Below are 16,131 nucleotides of genomic sequence, written 5' to 3' on the forward strand. Positions count from 1 at the left end.
CGCTTCAAACCTCAGACAATAATGGTGCAGATGGTCCAGAGATGCAGAGCAGCAGGGTGTAAGGCTCTGGGTGTCTGTGTGGTTTTGCTGCCATCCTGGACCGTGTGTGCCTTGACTTTTAGATCAGAGAGAGGCAAACCTCGTTCTTTAGGCCCCTCCTTTTCTTACAGCAGCCTAACTGTCATTCTAAGAAGTAGAGACAGCAATCCAGTGGAACTATATTAGATACACCAGGGAAAAGTATGAAGAGTGAAAAAAAGAAAGACCCTATGAAGAAACTTACAGGTATTACCAAATACCAACATTGAAAGAGTGGGAAGACAGGAATCCTGATAAAGGGGGTAAAAAAGTATAATCTGAAATATATGAGGAAATCAAGGGGTGTGTCTCTCCACAGATGCTTGGGAAAGAGTGTTTCAGGAAGAAGAGAGAGGTCACTAGTGTCAAGTGAAAACAAGTAAGAACCAGAGGGAAAGTCAAGGGAATTTAGTGCCCAGGAGGCCACTGTTGGCCTCAGTGAGTACAAGTTCAGAGGAATGGGGGTGTGAGGAGATGGCAGAGAGCTGAGGAAATGGAGGTTACAGACACTGGCAGCATTTTAAAGCAATTTGGTGTGGCAGGAAGGAGAGAGATGGAGTCAGAATAATGGATGGAAATGGAATCAGCGACTAATAGCTAACATTTTCTGAGTGCTTATGAAGGGCCAAGTAATGTTCTAATCACTTTGCACATATTTTCCCATTCAATCCTCATAATAACCCTATTAAGTTGGTTCTACTACATATCTTTTACAGAAAAGCAAGGCACAAAGATGTTAAATAATTGCCCAAGGTCCCACTAAGGTTTGGAGCGCCCTCAATCACCTTGTGCTACAGCTGCTGGCCAGGTAGCCCAGGAAGGTTATATTTGTTTGCTCTTTCTAACTATTGCAGAATATAAGCTGAGTTTTAAAGTTGGCAACAGACTATTTAACTCCAAGTCAAAACGAATCTGTTGCTCTACCTCAACCAAGGTACAGAAGCTTTTCTTTCTGCCTGAGTCTCTGAGCCTCATTAGTTAAAGAAGGATGCTTCCAGATGTTCTGCATTCACAACAGTCACTATCATCTGTTAGCCACACATGAACTATAGAGTTGATGTGTGGGTCCATTGGGATCTGCTTGCCCTAGATACCAATAATATTAAGTTTGCTTGTTTGCTTGAAATAAGTACCAAGGGATGTAGAAAAAGAGCTAGGAAAACATAGAAAGAAGGATTTCTGGAAAGCAGTGAGGATCCTGTTGCTGTTGTGTAACTGTTATCTGCATGTGATTTCCTCCAAATTATATTCAGCCATTGAAATGAACATGCTGAGAATGGGAGGTGATGGAGTCCTCTAGGCTGGACTTCTGCCAGTAGATGATGGAAGAATAATGAACAAAGAAGTTAGGATTTTAAGAACAGAATGGTTGAGATAATGGATCATGGGATGCAAGCTGTGGAGGAAAGGAAAATACGGGAGAGTTGATACAGAGAGTGAGGCAGGGTCAAGGGTTTTGAATGTAACTCCACGAGAGTAGGCATCTTTGGCTTCCTGCTTTACACCAGGAATTTCAGAGTCTAGGACAATATAAGGTACCCAGAGGACTCTCAATACCATTTGTTAAGCGGTTAAATAATGAGACCAACAACTAAAGTATTGAAAATAATTGAGCAAAAGTCAGAAAATAAGAGTTATGGGTCAACTAATTACAGAGTCAGAACCCACGATTTAAGAGAGAGGGCAGTTTCACATAAAGATTAAGGTCCCAGATTTACAACTTGGTGGTGGATTCCTGGGGACAGTGCACAGGAAAGGGAAAGTCACTGGAGATGAGGCCAACATGCTGAGAGCTAAGGGGTTGTTTGGGTTCAATACTCATCTTTCCAGGCACTCAGAATTTGAGGGCCTGTGGAAAAGAGGAGAATGTAAGCCCAGGTGCAGAGGCAATCAGTCAGTGAGAGAGAATGGTTAGGTCTGAAGACAGCACACTGTGAAGGATAGAGGATGGTATACAAGTCAGAGATAAAAATCCAGCTAGCTTCATTCAATAATGATTATGGTTAATGTGTTCCATTCATCTGGCTAAAGTGGCTAACAATGGATATTTGATAGACGGATTTACCTGTTTTTATGGTCTAAACTGAAATATTGATTGCCAGTCTAGAATATTATTTCATTCTGTGCCATATGACATGAATCTTGCTTCTTTTCTTCTTTAATGCCCAAACTGGATGAATCTGTAAAGGCAAATTTATTTGACAGTACTGACCAATCAATTAAAAAAATCAAGCCAGTTTATGAAAATGGACTTTGTCTAGGTGTTGTGTTTTTGATGTTTGTCTAACAATATGTCCAAAAATTCTTATTCACTGTGCTTTCTAGATAAGAAATTTCTATTTATTCTTTATTTTCTTTTCAATGGATGCATGATTTTGAGCTGTATATGTCAAATGTATTTAGTTAGCCAAGGTCTTTTATTTTTACTGTTGTATATTGCTATTTATTGATGTAGTCTGAAATTAAATTCAAATTTGACAATACATGTTTTTCTTAAGTGATCAGTTCTTATTTTGATATTATATAAAATGCTAAATATTCTGTTGCTTGTCTTGCAACTATAATTTATCTCAGTGTTTTTATAATGCTTAAAAACTTATAAAGGTCATAGGTTTCTTTGCATATCTGGAAGAGAAAATGGAAAATGGAGGCAATCACACTGATTGTTTAAGTATATAAATGATATAGCTACTTCATTCAAAAGTGTATCTTCATTTGAGTTACCTGTATATTTGTTTAACTGTCCCTACCACTCTGTTTCCATATAGAGACTATTTCTGATAGAAACTAAAGAAAGTTTTAATGTTTGGTTAAAGAATGGGTAGAAATGTTTAATGTTTGTGCTGTGAATGTATAGAATTCCTCATTGCCAAAAAATATTAACAAAGAATCCTTCATCTTGATTCTCATTAGTAAAATTTAGAAACAGAATCCAAGTGAGTAGACCATTTCGGAGAGTGTGTTCATGCTGAACTCTTGATTCCCACCCTTGTCTTTGTAAAACTGAAAGTCACCAGGCACTGTTTGATAGTTCCTTCCACTGTTCTCTGGTATTCCTTTCTTTTCACTATTTCAACTGTACTAGGCAAATGAGGTTCCATGGCCCTGTCCTCAAAAGTTGTGCAGGGCATGATGGCTTGTTTTGCTTGGCAGAATTCTCTAGAACGTGATTCATTGTCGGCAGGTGATTCATGGTTAGGAAATTAATTCTGAACTCTGCCAGTGATTGTGGTTGATTAAAGTCTAGAAGCCCCTGCCATTTATTCACTAGCACTCTTTGTCAACTGGAATATTTCTAATATAAAAAGAGCCAAAAGTAGATGTGCTTGATGCATGGAATTTACATGTGCGTTTGCATCTTTTGAAAGAGCTACTCAAGCCTACACATTTTAGCACTTGGCATGAAAACCATTCTAAAAGTATCTGACTGAATGAATCACATTTTGCAAATAAATATCTGTCAAATGGTGCAATTACTTCAGATCCAGTCATTAAGCAATAAAATAAAGCAGTAAATAGGATACATCTGCTGCAAAGTGCTATAGAAATGCGAGTTTCCTTCTCAAGTTACTTGTCTTTTAATATTTTAGCCTAATTGGTGGAATGATTCACTAGAAACATCAACCATTCAGTCTAATCATGGCATCAAAATAGGAGGGGAGAAAGGTTTCTTAAACCAATCAATAGGACAAGGAGAAAAACACCCACTTACATGAGAAAAGAAAGCAAAAAATGGGGATGGGGCATAAAGCTTTTCTTTTATGGCCACTATAAGGAATGCTGGGGAATGAAGGACCACAACCTCTGAAAAGCAGTAATAGCCTCTCAAGGTGTTACCTAGTTTCCTTCCATATTGAAACACCTAATTTTGTACATGCAAACAGAAGTACACTTGAGATTGTTATCTTTGTAAACAAACTGAAATTCTTTAAATTTGATATTTCTTAAATGAAGAAAGTAAATAAATAAGCAGGGAAGATATTAGCTCCATAATTGTTTACCACCTTAAGTTTATCAGTGGTACAGAGTTTATATTCAAAGGGAGACCAAGCAGTACCTTAGGTGAGTATGATCTGTTGACATATGGAGAGAGATCATATTAGGTCTCCTTTCTCCAGTTGATCTCCCTTCTATATGCATAATTGTTAAAAAGGACATAAGAAATAGGCAGCCTGTGAAAGTTCAGTTTGGTGAAATATTTAAAATAGTTTCTGTTGGGATTTGTTTATAAAAAGTACATTTTGTTGCTGACACTAACAGAAAAAAATTAAACATCACACATAATGTTATCATTAAGATAACTTATGTTGGTACTTCAGCATCTCATGGTTTTCCTGGTTTTCACTATATATTCTTGAGCCTGGACCTAAAGTGATTCCTTTATGTCTGTTCTCTCCCTTATTCCTCTATTACCAGCATAAAAAGAACATGCTCAGGCTAGCCTACTGTTCTAAGGAGGATGAGAAACATGTGGAGCAGGGCTGTTCCAGTCAATCCACATACCTGCTGCACAAATGCGTGCATGATAATAAATGGTTGTTGTTTTGGGTGATTTTTTTCATGAAGCAATAGGTAACAGGTGTAATGTACATACATGTAATATGTGTGTAACAGAGTATTCATATATACATATATAAGTGTGTGTATATGCACATACATATTTAACAAACTCAAAAGCATAATGTCCTTTAACTTGTTTTTTCAGCTAATACATGACTACTTTATCTCAGGTGTAAATAGATTACTATTTCCATTTTTGTCTTACTGTTAGAAGGTGAGATTCATGAAAGGAGATACCACTGCATGGCAGTGACTAGCCAGGGTCCAGCTCACAGTAGGAAGTGAAAAGTATGTAGAGACTAAATTAAAATGTTGAATAACACCATTTTAATGGTTGCATTTTATTCCATTGTATATATGCATATATTATGACATTTTTAACTAGTTCCTATTTTTATTTCTGTTGAAATTCTTCTGCACTTAGAGTTAAGTCTCTGAGTACATGTATGATTATTTTCTTAGGGAAAATTCTTAGAAGAAAAATTTGGGGCCAAAGTATATAGAAAGGGAAGCTATTTAAATATTTATTTAAAAACACTGTTTTGTTTTAAATCAGCATTTAGCAATCATAATTTGGCAAAAGTTTTTTACTTATTTGATTCACACTGTGGCCTTTCTAGATTAAGGTGAGGAAAAAATGTGGTCTCTGACTGTGCTTAATTCAAGGGCAGTTTAAAAGTGGGGCATCTTTCCCCCTTAAAAAAAAAAAGGTATAATCATCTCCTATTCTATCATTTCTCTTTGCTGCTTGTTAGGCTTCCTTTCCCGTCCAGGCAATAAAGGTGTATTGAGGTGCTACTCTGTGTGGGTGCTTCTCCCATCAATCTCTTCTTTAAAGGCTGTGCCCCTCCCCTGGCATTTCACATGCATGCAGATACACGGAGTAGCAGGATTTCAAAAAAGGATTTATCAAAGTCAGGAGAGCCAGTCTTACCTGCTTTTGAACTCACTCCTGTTATCTAGCTAGAGGGACTTTCAATGACTTTTAATGACAGGTTTTAGAGCAAAGAGCAGCAAGTTGACTAGAAGGGCAGAGAACTTAACTAGACAACCGTAAGAGAGGGTGGTCACGCTACTGCAGAGAAACTTACACCCACACTATTATAGTGAGCATAGCTTTTCAAACAGGGCCTAATTGCGTCTGAACTTCTTCCTTCCTCATCTCTAGTGATCATTCTACATTGCAGGCTTCACAGTGAACAAAGACACTTGCTTCCCCACTTTCTATGTCGTACCTCTTCAAAGTATAATAGGCTTGTCAATCTATAGTAATGTTATTCCCACATTCTGCTAAGCACTCTATTTATTATAAAACATAAATGATGGTAGGCTGACAGATTTTCTTAGTACAGACACTAGATTTTAACTATGCCCAATCTATTTTAATTGTTGTGTATTTCTATAGTTAAAAAATCTTTTGTTGGTTGTTTTCTAAAAGTGACTAATTTCTACTTTAGTGCTGATATTATGTTCAGTTCAGGGGTGTAGCTAAGGAAATACAACCAGAAGAATTTAGTTCTACCTTGAAATAGATACACAGTTTGTAAAGACCAGCATAAAGAAGAGGGTGTGGGTTTCTTTCAGTTTCATATTACTATAATTTTGGCCCACTTCTTATCTCAGAACTGTCTTGGACTAATTTGAATACAACCTCTTTGAACAGGGTTGAAACATTTTCTCCAAGATTTAATTCTGTACTTAACAGCTGAAAGGATTTCCTCCTATGCTCCACATGCAACACACACCCAGAAAGGAGGCCATAGCTTCTTACTCTGGTATGAAGTTGTGCTTGTAAGCAGCCTAATTCAAACCAAAATTGCACTTGGAAGTACCATATTTCAGTAAAGATTTTCCTATTTGTCCACAAACTTCAATTTAATAATAATAAAAAAAAAACCCAATGCATTTTGAAACAAATTAGAAGGGAAAAATGAAAAATAATACTCTATTGATGTTGGAAAGATTGGAGACATGATTCAGAGCTCACCCTCACACCCTCCCCCACGAAAAAGACTAGATTTATACATATATTCAAAACGATATGAATAATTGGACAATTATTCAGATATTTGGCCTGAAATATTCAGACATACTACATAAAAGTGTTTTGGTACTTTTGGATTTGAATTATTGAGGTAATTGGACCAATTCACTATTTCACTTTGCCTCTGTAAGTATAGCAGCACCTTAATTACCGTCTAATTTACAGGGTTTCTTTTCCACCCCAGACACTTTAAGAATACTGTATTTCAAATCAGGAGACCTGAGTTTGATTTTCTTTCACCCTTATTAGCCATGTGACCTTGGAAAAGCCACTTACCTTTACTGAGCTTTTTTCTTGATCTAGAACAAGCCTATAATGTGCACCTTATACATTTCGTGAAGTTGAGAAAAGGTGCAATAGCGTAACAGGAAGAACTATCAGTTTGCTCATAAACAATTTCATTTAATTTTCACATTGATCATAATTGTGTAGAAGAATTGATGTTTTCAGAAATTAAGAATATCATCAAAGTCACACAGCTGACTCAAACCCCAGACCTGGATTCTAGTGGACATGTTATATGTTCTCTTAAATGAAATAAACTCCACATACATAAAGGATTATTCTTCATATGATTCCAGTAAGTTCAGTGAACCAGACAAACTACAATGAGTTGAGCAAACTTCCATACTGGTTGGTATTTAAAATTTATGGATTTTTCACCTTTTTTTCAGCAATGATTCTAAGGACACTTGAGGAAATGGCTCTCAACAGTGTCACTGCTGGGGCTGTAGCCATATGCTCATGAAGGACATGTGAAACCTGTTAGCTTTGGCACCATCATCAATAATAACTGCCATTTTCCTCAGCTTGGGAATCAATCCCTGGGGTTGGGTTTGCTAACACCAGCATGAGGTCCCTTATCTAATCAGAGCTAGACCTAGCCATATTTCAGTACATTTGACAAGGAATGATGTAATGGTCTTAGTTGAAAATGAGATATTCATTTGACATTTGAATGTCACACAGTAATATGATTGTCAACTGAATTGCCAATGATAGGTTTAATAGAAGCATAGTTTAAAATTGGGTAATGGCTTTATTTGAGAGCTTTTTCCCCTGATCATCATGATACTTACCCATGCACACGTATGTATGTGTTGACACACTTATATATTCACTTATCTGTAAAATAATAATGATATGCTTGTGAAAACAACCAGGTTGTGTCTGCTTTAAATATGGAGAAGTCACTATTTTTCCACACTCAAGATTTTCCCACATACTGATGAAAAAAAAAAAAGAAATCTTCCTGTTTGGATTTCAGCAGTGAGAAATTCCCCATATGTTCAACATCTCTTTACCCTTTAGATATTTTGAAGGTAACAAAATAGTACATTCCATTCTCTGTAAATTTCCACCAAACTTATCAGAGATATGGATTTTAGGTTAATTAACCAGAATCCTACACAAAATGTATGCGGAAGAGGCTAACTACCATTTGCATAGCTTAAAAAGAAGAAATATTTGCAATGAATAAAGGGGATATTTGACCTTTCTAGAAATAACAGATAAGGTATAATACATAGCACAGCTCCATGAAATATAGAAATGCTACATATAGGTTAATTTTACATTAAACTATTGCTAGAACTGCAAAGGGAGGTCAAACTTTGGCAGATCTAAAAATACAACCATGTGGATCAGATTTTCCAGTCACAGCTTCATCTCTGTAGATTTTCTTTCATTTGTAAAAATCTTGCTGTTTCTGCAGAGGACCTGATTAGACTGTCCACTTTAGTGCTGAGCAATGTATTTCTGAAAATGAGCTTCAGCCTACAGCAATGTAGTGCATTTTCTGTGTATTTTTTAATCTGTCCAAGACCAGCTTTTAGGTCTTACATTTCAGATTTGACAATTTGCCTCTGGCATAAACTGCAGTGGCAGCTCCTTGAATTTTCACATAAACAGTATTCCAGTTGAGAACTGTCTCTGTAGAGCCCTGTCATTGGCACATACATTTTAAAGCATCTTTAATGATTAACAAACATTTCCATTTATTGCTCTCACAAAGTTTGTGGCTTCTGCCTCTAAAAGAGAAAATATCTCCCACTTTCACCTTAACACATAAACTAATGTTTTAGAACAATTGAGCCAGGAGATAAAACAGTTCTTGGAATATTTTACAAACTATTTTAGAAAACTGGTTTTATCGAAGACTGGGATTTTCCCTGGACCTTAATCACACATGAAAAGAGCTTTGTTGTACTGAACTTGGCTACTTCATCACTTTAAGGCTCTAGTAATGCTAAGACACTTATTGGAAAAAGGCTTTGAGTAAAATAAATGTTTTGTCTCATATCATAATAAACAATTCAAATGTCCCAAACAAGTACATTTTGTGTATAACTGAAGTTTATTCCATTAAATGCCAAACTTTCTATTTTTAAAATGTATTCATATTTTGGTAGGATTTTTCTGAAAACTTCCTAACTCAACTGGAGAGGAAATATAATAGACGTTAATTGTCCTGTTTCTCTGGCCTATAATTTTCTTGCTGGGATTCTATGTGAACTCTTTCTCATGGACACAACTGATTGGCTCACTGTTTAACCTGACTAAGTAATAGGAGTCCTCAGCCATGATTTTCAAATGTGACTAAAACCAGGTGTAGTCCCTGGAATTTAGAGTAATGGGAGCTAGAGGAAATAATGCTAAGGTACTGACAGCCATCCTGTCTGCAGTGTAGAGGAAGTCCGTCTACAGTTGAAGAAGACACTGAGAAAGGCCAAAGTGAACAGAAAAAAGATGGAAAGAGGGGCTCCTAGGAAAGACCAATTGCTTTATGCATTTATCTGTGAGGCTTAGTTCTACCTCGGATTTTCCTGAGGTTAGAAAACTAGCCTTCTGCTAAGTTTTCTTTATTGTCTAAGTTGGTTCCACTTGAATTTCTGTCACTTGAAACAAATGGTCCTGATAACATTGTCACATATGTATATAGTCTACAGCTGATTAGGGCAAACTTCTGAACTCCATCACAGAACAGATTGGAGGATTTTTATGTGAGCCTCAGTCAATGTAATTTTCTGAAGCAATGGAACAGTTTACAGGAAACTTTTCCTTAAAAATAGCAATGACGTTGATCTTTTTAGAAGCAGCATACTGAACACAACCTCGTATTTTCTTGATGATACGGAATTTGTATACTTAAATGAATTTTGATTATTGCACTCTATAATTCAGTGACTATTTAAGAGCTTTTTGAAATGGGAGAGGCTGTACCCACACTAAATGGCCCTAGACAGCTGAGCTTTGTAAGATATTGGATCTGATTCATAGGACATCTCTGCTCTTTTTTATTGGCCTACAATTGGCTCTCATCTCCTGCTGCTTGAAAGAAATGGCTTGAGAATCAAAAGGCCATTAGAAGTAGTGAGATGTGGCTTGGTCAGAATGTGTGCTCCTGCTTACTAGCTTTTTGAGATTGGGTTATGTCTGTTTTACAAAACTGGTTTAATAGTAAACTTTTCCTAAAGAATAAATTAGGTTTACATATATATATATATATATATGTAACATGAACATGGTTCAGTGTTATATATATATCCATGGTTTACATATATGTATATATATTACATATTAGGGATTCTATAAATTTTAAGTCATTTCTGGCAACCACTTCCCCCTATTTCTAATTTACTGCTCCTAAATTATCCTGGGCTAAGAAAACAAACCTGAAACATGAAATATGAAGGTATGATGGTGATTAAAGGTGGCTTGATTTTTCAAAAAATCACTTTAAAGATTACTTAAAGTTTATTTAACTTATAATCACTGAACCATGTTCATGTATAAGACACTATCATATACTTAGACAAATGTATCCCTACCCCAAAGGATGCTTACTGCTTCACTCTACCCTTGGGCAGCTATGATTATTAGAAAGTTCTACTTATACTCAGCTCATTGCACAGTGGAATTGGCTACCTTATCATTGTCATATAGTATAGGTATGTGTGTGTTTCTATTTAATGATTAGTTAAATATTTGAAGGATACTGTCTTCCCCTAAACCTTCTTTCCTCTAGGTTAAACATATCTACTCATTTTACTTTATCATCTTTAATTACCTTCTCAATATTATCCAACTTATCATATTTAACATGTAAAGGTGTTATTTGAGTCATTTGGAATAGAATCAGATTTCTCTCAGAGCAGCCCCAGATTTTATTTATGATAACTAAGCAGATAGCTCTCAAACAGAGAGATGTTTGCTTTCCGAATGCAATTATCATTAGTGATAATAAACCTAAGCTACAGCCTAATGTCCCTCCCATGAATCAGTTAGGAAATTTTCTCCACTATCAATTGAAGATAAATCTAGTCTCTTTTGATTTGTCCATAAATATATATCTATGCACCAATTATACAATCCTTCATCTTACCCATTTTTCAAAATAGGTATTTGCATTTTTCTGTGACTTTCCAAGATTACCACATGGTTCTGTTATCTCAGTTAAAAGTGCTTTCAGTACATTGAGCAGGACTTATTTAGAACATGTACGATACTAGGTGTTCTTATAATCATTTTGATCTCACTCTAATCAGTTCAATTCTTGTTCTGTATATTATAATCTGGAAACATTTCCACTTTCAGAGAATTGCTTTATGTCATTTACAAAAATTGCTCCAAGTAGAGATCCCATATTTTCTTGATTGCTTTTTTTTTCAATATCACTGAAAACTAAAATCTCTACTCATTATCTTTTCAGTGTGTGTAGTGTGTGCGTGTGTGTGTGTGGGGGGTGTGTGTGTGTGTGTGTGTGTATTAAGGATCAGGCCATTTAGGAATTTAACCCAAATGGTCATATTAAGAGTTTAAGCCAACTTCCAAAAGTTTAAAGGAAATGGTCCCCACAAGAGAAAACCCTCAAATTTGATAATTTGGCAGAAGGATCTCTGAACTCACTAAAACTGATTATACTCATGGTTATGGTTTATTATGGGGGAAGAGATAGAGATTTAAAGTCAACCAAGGGAAGAAAGATATAGGGAAATGTGCTTGGTCCAGGAAAAATACCAAACCTAGAACTTCCCTTGTCTTCTTCCTGTGGAGTCACATATGTATTACTTTCCTGGCCTTGCATTTGACAATACACATGACTTGATAATATGTGGAGTATTGGCAGCCAGGGAAACTCACTAAGCACTAGAGCCACTTATACCTTAATCTTGGACTTTCCAGACTCTAAAACTGTGAGAAATAAATGCTTATTGTTTGAGACACCCAGTCAATGGCATTCTGTTATAACAGCCCAAGCTGACTAATACATTTCTCATTTTGCCCCATATAATATGATACATAATAGGTACTCAATATTCTAACTAAATTAATAGATGCACAAAACTTTCTGTTTTTACTAGGCTCTTACTACTTTCTTGCATTTAATTTTCCTTATGTGCCCTTACCATTTTTAGTGTGTCCTTGGAAACTCTGAGCTCATTTTACATGAAACCAGATTTCTATCTTCTCTTGTGAATCAGAAACTCAGGCAGAGTTCTAGATGGCAACAATTATTGGAGCTGGTGAGTGGCCTTCCCCTTCAGACTGGACAACATCCCCCACTTCATCCCATTGTCCTTTCCGCAGCCCTTCATGCTGTTCTGGTCGTCTCTTCCCAACCAGAATGGGTTATGACCTCTTGTGTGACAAGAGATTCTGACCTTGTTGAGTTTTCAGACAGCTTCAATGGGGCAATAGCCAATAATATTCCATTTAGAATAATAAAATGGGAAAAGAAAGTACATTTTTTAAAAAACATAAAATTGTAAGAATAAACTCAATGATATAGTGAGAGGATCTGCATGAATTTAATGTTTTATTGAGAAATAGGAAGCTATGTTTAATTATGTATTGATATATGTCATGTTCCTGGATGTGAATTTTATACAGGTCAGTCTCCTCAAATAAATATAAACATTTAAAGCAATTCCAATAAAGTAGATTCTAAAGCTTCTATGGAAGAATAAATAAGTGAAAATGAGTTAAAAAAAGAGTTATGAAAGAATAAATAATGAAGGAAGGAAGCTTTCAATATTAGTTGTCCTATTATTAAAGTTATAAAAATGATCCTGGTATGGTACTAGCATAAGGACAGATGAATTAATGGAAGGGAATAGAAAACTGAGAAAGTGACCCAAGACACTTACATCACTGAGCTCAACTCAACTGTTTCTAGTCAGAGAGTAACATATCATGCAAACGGGAAATTCATTCCATATTTCAATGAACACAAATGTATTGCTTTGCATATACAAGTCAAGAAAAAGGGGTGAATAAGTAGTCTAGGATGACCAGAGAGTACATGTATTTAGTGATATGATAAAGAACCCATTTTAGTTAGTGGGAAGAAAGGTCCAATCAGTGGGAAGAGGGATGCCGTAATTGGTTAATTAACTGGAAAATATGAAGCTTTATGCCTATCTCTCCATATTTATTTCAAAATTGAAGACAGATTAAATTATTAAAAGGGACATAATATTAAAGTCATAAAGTAAGAAAGTATGGTGGGAAACATATCTGATTTTTTAGTAGAAACAAAGTAAACAATCAAAAATAGAAATGTTAGAAAATTCAAATACATAAAAATGAAAAACTATTTTCACAAAATAGCATAATAAAATAACAATGATAAACTAGTAAAACTAATTGAAAAATAAAATTAAAAAAGCAACTAAGATACCAATAAATGGAAACACATCCTGTGCTCATGGTTAGGCAGAATTAATATATTCAAAATGGCCACCCTACCTAAAGCAATCCACAGACTCAATGCGATCGTTATCAAAATACCAACAGCATTCTTCAACAAACTAGAGAAAATCATTCTAAAATTCATATGGAACCCCAAAAGACCCTGAGTAGCCAAAGCAATCCTGAGAAGGAAGAATAAAGTGGAGGGGATTATAATCCCCACTTCAAGCTCTACTACAAAGCCACAGTAATCAAGACAATTTAGTACTGGCATAAGAACAGACCCATAGACCAATGGAACAGACTAGAGAGCCCAGATATAAACCCAAGCATATATGGTCAATTAATATACGATAAAGGAGCCATGGATATACAATGGGGAAATGACAGCCTCTTCAAAACTGGTGTTGGCAAAACTGGACAGCTACATGCAAGAGAATGAAACCGGATTATTGTCTAACCCCATATAAAAAAGTAAACTCAAAATGGATCAAAGACCTGAACATAAGTTATAAAACCATAATACTCTTAGAAGAAAACATAGGCAAAAATCTCTTGAATATAAACATAATCAGCTTTTCCTGAACGCATCTCCTTAGGCAAGGGAAACAAAATAAAAAATGAACAAATGGGACTACATCATGCTAAAAACCTTCTGTACAGCAAAGGACACCATCAGCAGAACAAGAAGGCATCCTACAGTATAGGAGAATATATTTGTAAATGACATATCTGACAAGGGGTTAACATACAAAATATATAAAGAACTCACATGCCTCAACACCCAAAAAGCAAATAACCCAATTAACAAATGGGCAGAGGATATGAACAGACACTTCTCCAAAGCAGAAATACAGATGGCCAACAGGCACATGAAAAGATGCTCCACATTGCTAATAATCAGGGAAATGCAAATTAACACCACAATGAGCTATCACCTCACACCAGTTAGGATAGCCAACATCGAAAAGACTAGGAACAACAAATGCTGGTGAGGATGTGGAGAAACGGGAACCCTCCTACATTGCTGGTGGGAATGTAAACTCATTCAACCATTGTGGAAAGCAGTATGGAGTTTCCTCAAAAACTAAAAATAGGAATACCATTTGACCCAGCAATTCCAGTTATTGGAATTTGCCCTAAGAATGTAGGATCCCAGTTTCAAAAAGACATATGCACCCCTGTTTATCGCAGCAGTATTTACAATAGCCAAGAAATGGAAGCAACCTAAGTGTCCATCAGAGGATGAAGGGATAAAGAAGATGTGGTACATATACACAATGGAATATTATCCAGCTGTAAGAAAACAAATCCTACTATTTGCAACAACATGAATGGAGCTAGAGGGTATTATGCTCAGTGAAATAAGCCAGGCAGAGAAAGACAAGTACCCAATGATTTCACTCATCTGTGGAGCATAAGAACAAAGCAAAAACTGAAGGAACAGAACAGTAGCAGACTCACAGAACCCAAGAATGAACTAACAGTTAACAAAGGGAAAGTGACTGGGGAGGGTGGGTAGGAAGGGAAGGAGCAGGGGAATAAGGGGCATTACGATTAGCACACATAACATGAGAGCGGGCCCGGGAAAGGCAGTATAGCACAGAGAAGACAAGTACTGACTCTATAGCATCTTATTACACTGATGGACAGTGAATATAATGGGGTATGTGGTGGGGACTTGATAATGGGGGAATCTAGTAACCACAGTGTTGCTCATGTGATTTTATATTAATGATACCAAATTAAAAAAGAAAGAAAGAAATAAAGGAATAAAAAAATAAAAGAGTAACTGTTCTTATTTATGAAAGGTTTTATAAATTAATAAGACTCATTAATAAGAGGAAAATTGATAAAAGAAATTAACAGGCAATTCACTGTACAAGTTATGAATAATATAAGAAAATATCTACATCACAACGAATCAAAGAAATGCATATTAAAATATTAATACAGATGATTTTTCATATGAAACATTGGCAAAGATAAAAAATGGTAATATTCAGTATTGGCAAGGGTGGTGGGAAATGAGGACAGTCATAAATTGTTTAGATATGTAAGATAACACAGCTTTTTAGAAGGCAATATGGATATGATGTAACAAAACCCTTAAAAATATTCTCACATTTGAGCCAGCAAGTTCACTTGTAGGAATGTACTCTAAAAAACAATTTGAGATATTGAAAAAGATTTATGCTCATTTTTGCTCTTTGTAACATTGTTTATGCTGTCATAAAAATATGCAGCAATAGATATACAGTTAAATAAATTATGGTCAGTGAATGAATTCACTATAAGCATGAGAGAATGAGTTAAACAAGTAGAGTATAACTAAAGTTTTATAAGTATATATATATGTGTATATATATATATATATGTTTGTATAGATAATTACACACTTACAAAAATAAAAAAGTTACTGGAAGGAAATACATAGCATAGTAATATATAGAATTAATTTTTTCTACCTTACCATAGCTTTCATATTTTTTAATTTCCTTATTTTTTAATTATAACAAATGATACACAGGTAAATGCATTCTTATGCAAAAAATGAAACAATGAGGTGAAATTACCTTACAGCTTCACTTAATCCCATTCATTTCTTCAGAAGTGACTATGTAATGGTGTATGTATCTCTATAGACTTTTTAATATTAAATAGGTATATTATTGCAGTCAGAGATAAAAGCTATTTTAATGAGTATTCATACAGAAGAGAGTAATTTTTTCCCCACATTCATAGATCTAAATATT

Source organism: Manis javanica, chromosome 3 (assembly GCF_040802235.1).
Source record: "Manis javanica isolate MJ-LG chromosome 3, MJ_LKY, whole genome shotgun sequence".
Classification (NCBI taxonomy): Eukaryota; Metazoa; Chordata; class Mammalia; order Pholidota; family Manidae; genus Manis; species Manis javanica.